Here is a 6,992-nt window from a genome sequence, read left to right as displayed (position 1 = left end):
TATTTGCATTATAAATTTTATAAAGAACTGTAGTCACAAAAAGACCTGTTTAGCTTAAGTGATCATTTCTGTGTCAGATTCTGTGTCAAATTTGATTGAATTCAAAAATATTATGTGCTGCAACCGAAAAACATGTTGTGCGCCAATGGAAGACATTTTTCATTGTGTTTATACCAATAACTATATACACTCAGTTGGCACTTTTACTAGGATCACCTTAACACCTACTCATTCATGCAATTACCTAATCAGCCAACCATGTGGCAGCAGTGCAATGCATAAAATCATGCAGATTCGGGCCAGCAGCTTCTGGTAATGTTCACGTTAACCATCAGAATAGGGAAAAAAATTTAATCTTAGTGACTCTTAATGTGGCATGGTTGCTTCCAAATGGGCTGGTTTGAGTATTTCTGTAACTACTGAACTGATAATAAAACATTGTCACAAAGCAAAAGTCCTCTTAAACTGGTTTCTTGAACATGACAGTGTTATTCAGTGGCCTTCCCAGTCACTGGATCTGAATCCAATTGAACACCTGTGGGATGTGGTAGAATGGGAGATTCGCAGCATGAAAGTGCACCTGAAAAATCTGCAGGAATTGCATGATGCAATCATGTCAACAGGGACCTGAATCTCAAAGGAATGTTTTCATCATCTTGTGGAATCCATGCCATGAAGAACTGAGGCTGTTTTGAGAGCAAAGGGAGACCCTAAACAGTATCCCAGTATTAGTATAGTGTTCCTAATAAAGGGCTCAGTGAGTGTATATGAGGGGACAACATAGTGCCATTTACTCCCATTGTGCATTTTTGAAGTCTTTTTTTGGTCGAAACTGGAGTCACTATCTTAGGAAAATTGGACACAAAGCCTGCATAGAAGAGATCTTGGAGTCAGAGCACACACCGTAGATAAAGCCAGGTGAGTCAAGCTCTTGCCCAACCATATTAGTGATAGGCACTTTATGCTAGTAACTAATGTTAGTCTGACATTATCCATGTACAGTTGAGGTCAAAAGTTTACATACCCCTTTCAGAATCTGCTAAATGTTTATTATTTTACCAAAATAAGAGGGATCATACAAAATGCATGTTATTGTTTATTTAGTGCTGACCTGAATAAGATATTTCACATAAAAGATGTTTACATATAGTCCACAAGAGAAAATAATAGTTGAATTTATAAAAATGACCCTGTTCAAAAGTTTAAAAAAAGTTCAAAAACCCTTGATTCTTAATACTGTGTTGTTACCTGAATGATCCACAGCTTTGTTTTTTTGTTTACTGATAGTTGTTCAAGAGTCCCTTGTTTGTCCTGAACAGTTAAACTGCCTGCTGTTCTTCAGAAAAATCCTTCAGGTCCCACAAATTCTTTGGGTTTCCAGCATTTTTTGTGTATTTGAACCTTTTCCAACAATGACTGTATGATTTTGAGATCCATCTTTTCACACTGAGGACAACTGAGGGACTCATATGCAACTATTACAGAAGGTGTATTCTCCACCAAAATATGTAGGACATTAGCAGATCAGCTCAAAAGGGGAAATTTGTAAACTTAATATTTTAACAGCTGATCAACTATTCGTCCAGCGATAAGTTGAAATGAGTGTATTTATTAATTGTATATGGGATATTACCTCCGTGGCCACTGGCAATAATATCCTAAATATAGTGAAACACTATATTAAGAGCACAGTAACAAGATCGGCAGTTTAAGGCAATAAATTTGAAGCACAGAGACACAAGACACTGGCCTTTATAAAATCAGACGAGACTTTATTACTATTCTAACAATACAGAAACTAATCTAACCCAAACACACACACACACACGTGTAAACAGGGGTGAAAATGGCTTTGAAAAGAGAGTGAATGAAATTCCAAGTTACTAGCAGTTTCTCAGACCATGACCTGAACGAACCATCAACTTATGAGTTTGATTTAACATTCGCTTCGTTTAGAAGGGCTTTAAACTTGTATTAAATGCACCAGTTCAGCGAGAATCTGTAGGTACTATAGTTGCATTTGTGTTGCCAGGGATTCCCTCATTGCGTTGTTGTTTGGAAGGAGTTTCCGGCGATGTTGATTGGTCGGCGGTCTGGTTGGCCTTATGTAGCATCCCGAAAGACCAATGAGAAAGATAAAGAGAGTGAGGCGCGAACCCGGCGGAGTCTCGTAGGCGGGTTGCAAAACTTTGAAGAATGGTTCACAGCGGTGTGAAGGCAAGAGTTGGAGGCTTTGCAAGAACCAGTCTGGATGCGGAGTCTCGGAGCAAGCGTGATCTCCTCGTGATGAACTTCTACAGCTCTTGGTTGATGAGACTTCCTTCAGATGTGGATGGAGACTCTCTTGAGCTGTTAGTTGAAGAGGACTCTCTGAAGATGTTGATGGACTCTTGCACAGGTGTTTTGGATGAGACTCTTGGAAGATGTTGTGGATGAGGCTCCAAAGATGTGTTGGAGTCTCTCAAGGATGGATAGGATGAGACTCTTGGTTTCCTTTGTGTCAGGGGGTTTTAACCCTTTCCAGTTGGGCTGACCCCAAAGTGTTTGCTCCAATCAGCAGGATCTTGGGGCAGGGTGTAAACTGTATTCTCCTCCTCTGACACTAATTAACATTCTGGTCTCTGAGTTATGTGCTTTGCAAACTTTGCATAAGGTTAAGTTAGAACTTTGTTAAGGAATTTGGTAACATGCATGTAATACATCGTACTCAACTTTACAGTATACCAACCCTTAGGAAATTCAATAGTGATCACACACATACCAAACATGACATACCTGCTGTTATTGATACACACACGAACACTATGGTCCCTGTTAAACGATCAAAAAGCATTATAATGACCTGGTGGCTATAAGCATGACACACATATGGAATGACATTAAAAGAGGCAACAAGTTTCCAAACTATGGTGCATCATCTTAAAAGTCATTGTCCTTATAGGAGATGTAAAGTAGCCTTATGCAGTCTGTTAAAGCTGGGTTCTGCGGAATGTGTGAAGGGTGGTGAACTTTGTGTTCCTGGGGAGAACAAAGGTCTCATTCCATGAAGGTCCTTGGGTGAGTCCCCCCCTCTTTTTCTGTAGTTATCAGTTTTAGCATCGTGTTGGGTGAGCCATCTGGTCTTGGCCAGCGGCCTAGATCAATAAGTTTGACAGAGGTTCCTCTTGGCTGAGAGGGTTCGTCCTCTGTCAGGGATGTCCTATCAGTTGCTGATTGTTCACAGGGCAGTTGAAATCCAGCAATCAGTAAACAAGTGGTAATTAACTTGGGTCTGCAAAGTCTGGGAGCAGGATTCCTAGCTTTATGGCTTCTTTGCTTTCCTTGCCTGTTCACTTCAGATCCTACAGCACACTGATGCTCCAGAAGGAAAAAACATGCATTAAGAGCCGGGGGGTGAAAACTTTTGAACAGAATGGAGATGTGTACATTTTTCTTATTTTGCCTAAATATCGTATTTTTTCATTTAGTACTGCCCTTCAGAGGCTACAGAAGATAGTTACATGTTTCCCAGAAGACAAAATAAGTTAAATTTACCTTGATCTTCAAATTCAAAAAGTTTTCACCACCCGGCTCTGAATGCATGGTTTTTCCTTCTGGAGCATATGTGTGCGTTTGAACCTTCTGTAATAGTTGCATATGAGTCCCTCAGTTGTCCTCAGTGTGGATCTCAAAACCCAAGAATTTGTGGGACCTGAAGGATTTTTCTGAAGAACAGCAGGCAGTTTAACTGTTCAGGACAAACAAGGGACTCTTGAACAACTATCAGTAAACAAAAAAACACAGCTGTGGATCATTCAGGTAACAACACAGTATTAAGAATCAAGGGTATGTAAACTTTTGAACAGGGTCATTTTTATAAATTCAACTATTATTTTCTCTTGTGGACTATATGTAAACATCTTTTACGTGAAATATCTTATTCAGGTCAGCACTAAATAAACAATAACATGCATTTTGTATGATCCCTCTTATTTTGGTAAAATAATAAACATTTTGCAGATTCTGAAAGGGGTATGTAAACTTTTGACCTCAACTGTAAGTAGGTAATGTAAGGTACCAACTGAAAATACTATACTGGTAAACAGCAATTAACATTTACACTAAAACAAACAAACAAAAAAAAAAAAACAATCACAGCTCGCCATGATTTTGATCTATCTCTGACACCTGCAGTCAACTGTACCTTCGGTCATTTGTAAATTACGATGAAGTTTATTTATTAATTTCAATTTATTTATACAGTCATGTCCATAAGTATTTGGATAGTGACACAATATTCATAATTTTGCATTTGTAGTTTTGAATTGAAGCAATCAAGATGTGATTGAAGTGGACTTTCAGCTTTAATTCAAGGGGTTTAACATAAATATTGCATTAATAGTTTAGGAATTACAGCCATTTTTTACATGGTCACTCCATTTTCACAGGCTCAAAAGTAATTGGACTTGACTGATAAGCAGTTTAATAGCCAGGTGTGACCTGTTTCCTCATTATTTCATGACATATTAAGGAGATAAAAGGTCTGGAGTTCATTCCAAGTGTTCAATTTGCATTTGGTAGCTGTTCATAGGAACAGCTAGGACTTTAAGAGCAGCCAAATCAACAATTTGGTACATTCTTAAAAAGAATGAATGCACTGGAGAGCTCAGCAACACCAAAAGGCCTGGAAGGTCATGGAAGCCAACTAAAGTGAATGATCACAGCATTCTTTCCTTGTTGAAGAAAAACCCCTTCGCAACATCTAGCCAAGTCAAAAACACACTCGACGAGGTAGGTGTTTCATTGTCAATGTCTACAATCAAGAGACGCCTTCATGAATGTAAATACAGATGGTTTACCTCAAGATTAAAACCACTGGTAACACTCAAGAACAGAAAGTCTAGCTTAGACTGCTAAAAAAGCACCTAAAAAAAGTCTAACCAGTACTGATGCAAGATTAACTTGTACCAGAATGATGGGAAGAGAAGACTATGGAGAAGGAAAGGGAGGGCTCATGATCCAAAGCATACTACATCATCTGTCAAGCATGGTGGAGGCATTGTTATGGCATGGGCATATATGGCTGCCAATGGAACTGGGTCACTGGTGTTTATTGATGATGTGACTGCTGAAGTAGCAGGATGAATTCTGAAGTGTATAGAGCACTGTCTGCTCAGATTCAGTTAAATGCTGCAAAACTGCTAGAAAGTTGCTTCAAAGTACAGGTGGATAATGACCCAAAAAGTACCGCAAAAATGACTCAAGAGCTTCTTAAGGTAAAGAAATGGAATGTTCTTAAAAGGCTGAGTCATTCAGCCCAATTGAGCATGCTTTACACTTACTGAAGACAAAGATTCACAAACAAGCAGCTACTGATGGCAGCTGCAGTAAAGGCCTGGCAAAGAATCTCAAGGGAGGAAACTCAGCATTTGGTGATGTCCATGGGTTCCAGATTTCAGGCAGAGATTGACTGCAAAGAATTTGCATCCAAGTATTAAAAATAATCTTAATATTTAGGATTAGTTTAGTTTGTCCAATTACTTTTGAGCTTGTGAAAATGGACAGACTATGTAAAAAAATGGCTGTAATTCATAAACAGTTAATGCAATATTTTTGTTAAAACCTCTAATTAAAGCTAAATGTCTACACTTCAATCATTTCTTGATTGTTTCATTTCAAATTCATTGTGGTGGTGTACAGAGGCAAAATTACAAAAATTGTGTCACTGTCCAAATACTTATGGATGTGACTGTAATTTTTTAATTGATTTAGTGTTAGATGCCTTTTTTTATGCCATCATTTCATTCACTCATGCTGGTTTGCTAGTTAAAATATCAGTACAATGAGCTAGCTCAACTATGAGATCAAAATGACATCAAAATGAGCAACATACCAGAAAAACTGCAAAGAACTCCCTCCTGAGGGTATGTTAGAACAGTTTACAACAGAACTAGACATGGCTATACCACTTCATCAACCACACCCTTTTATTTATCACCAAATAACTCCTAAACATGTTTATCATAACGAAGTATTGGGGAGATATCAAGGTCAACTGAACTTGTAAAAATGATAAAACTCTGTTCCCGAAAATAATTTGTGGAAATTAAACTTTCTCACTGACTAACATGAGAATAGGCAGGGTTAAAAACTGTACTGCAGGCAGGCAATAGATGGCCTCAGAGACATTTTGGCTTCAGTTTTGATTTCCTGTTATGATGTCTACCCATATATACAGTCATTGGTTTGCACTCAATTTATAAATAAGTATATAGAAAAGGTTCTTTATTAAAGTTTAATTTGGAACTGCTTTTTATGTATTTTCAATTGCACTTTCCTGCTAATTCAATTGATATCTGAGGAAGAATATTTTGTTTATATTTCTTTGAAAATGTATTTGTAAATATATTAATTTTATATGAATTCAACCTGTTTAGTTTCCACTAAGTAGCCAAAGAAAGCAAGCCACAGGTAGTGGCTTAAGACTGATCCTAAAGCAAGATCTGAATTTCTTAATAGAAGAAAAGAAAGATGTGAATTATGTTTAAAAAAACTAACACCAACATATGATGTTAACTTTACTAGTGGTTATAAGGAAGTTGGATGGAATACAAACAGAGAGTGTAGGCAAATGTGGGCAAAAGAGATCTACTTAACAAATTAAATGTAGCTAGACCACCATGACAATACTGAAGGTCTGTAGAGAAGCTTCTGCACATCTGTGTGTTGGGCATTAGATTTCCATCCACCTCATGCCCAACTCATAGATGAATGTGAGTTTCTGACTAAAATTTCTAACTTTTCTGATGCTCACGTGCCCATTGTAGGCGTTTTGGTGGTGGACAGGGGTCAGTGTGGGCACTCTGACCAGTCTGTGGCTATGCAGCCCCACACGCAGCAAGCTGTGATGCACTATGTGTTCCTTTCTATTATAGACAGCATTAAATTTTCTGTGATTTGTGATACAGCTCTTCTGTGGGATTGGACCAGATGGGCTAGCCTTCACTCCCTAT

The 6,992-nt window shown here is 38.1% G+C and overlaps 1 protein-coding gene across 14 annotated transcripts in view; it reads right to left on the bottom strand.

The window, feature by feature from the left end:
• The window catches only part of LOC113533992 (gephyrin), a 160,434-nt gene that overhangs the window by 13,934 nt on the left and 139,508 nt on the right, over window positions 1-6,992 (bottom strand). The window lies entirely within an intron of this gene.

Source organism: Pangasianodon hypophthalmus, chromosome 10 (assembly GCF_027358585.1).
Source record: "Pangasianodon hypophthalmus isolate fPanHyp1 chromosome 10, fPanHyp1.pri, whole genome shotgun sequence".
NCBI classification, from domain to species: Eukaryota; Metazoa; Chordata; class Actinopteri; order Siluriformes; family Pangasiidae; genus Pangasianodon; species Pangasianodon hypophthalmus.
Note: the sequence above shows the minus strand (reverse complement) of the source record. Positions and strands in the feature narration are given on the sequence as shown.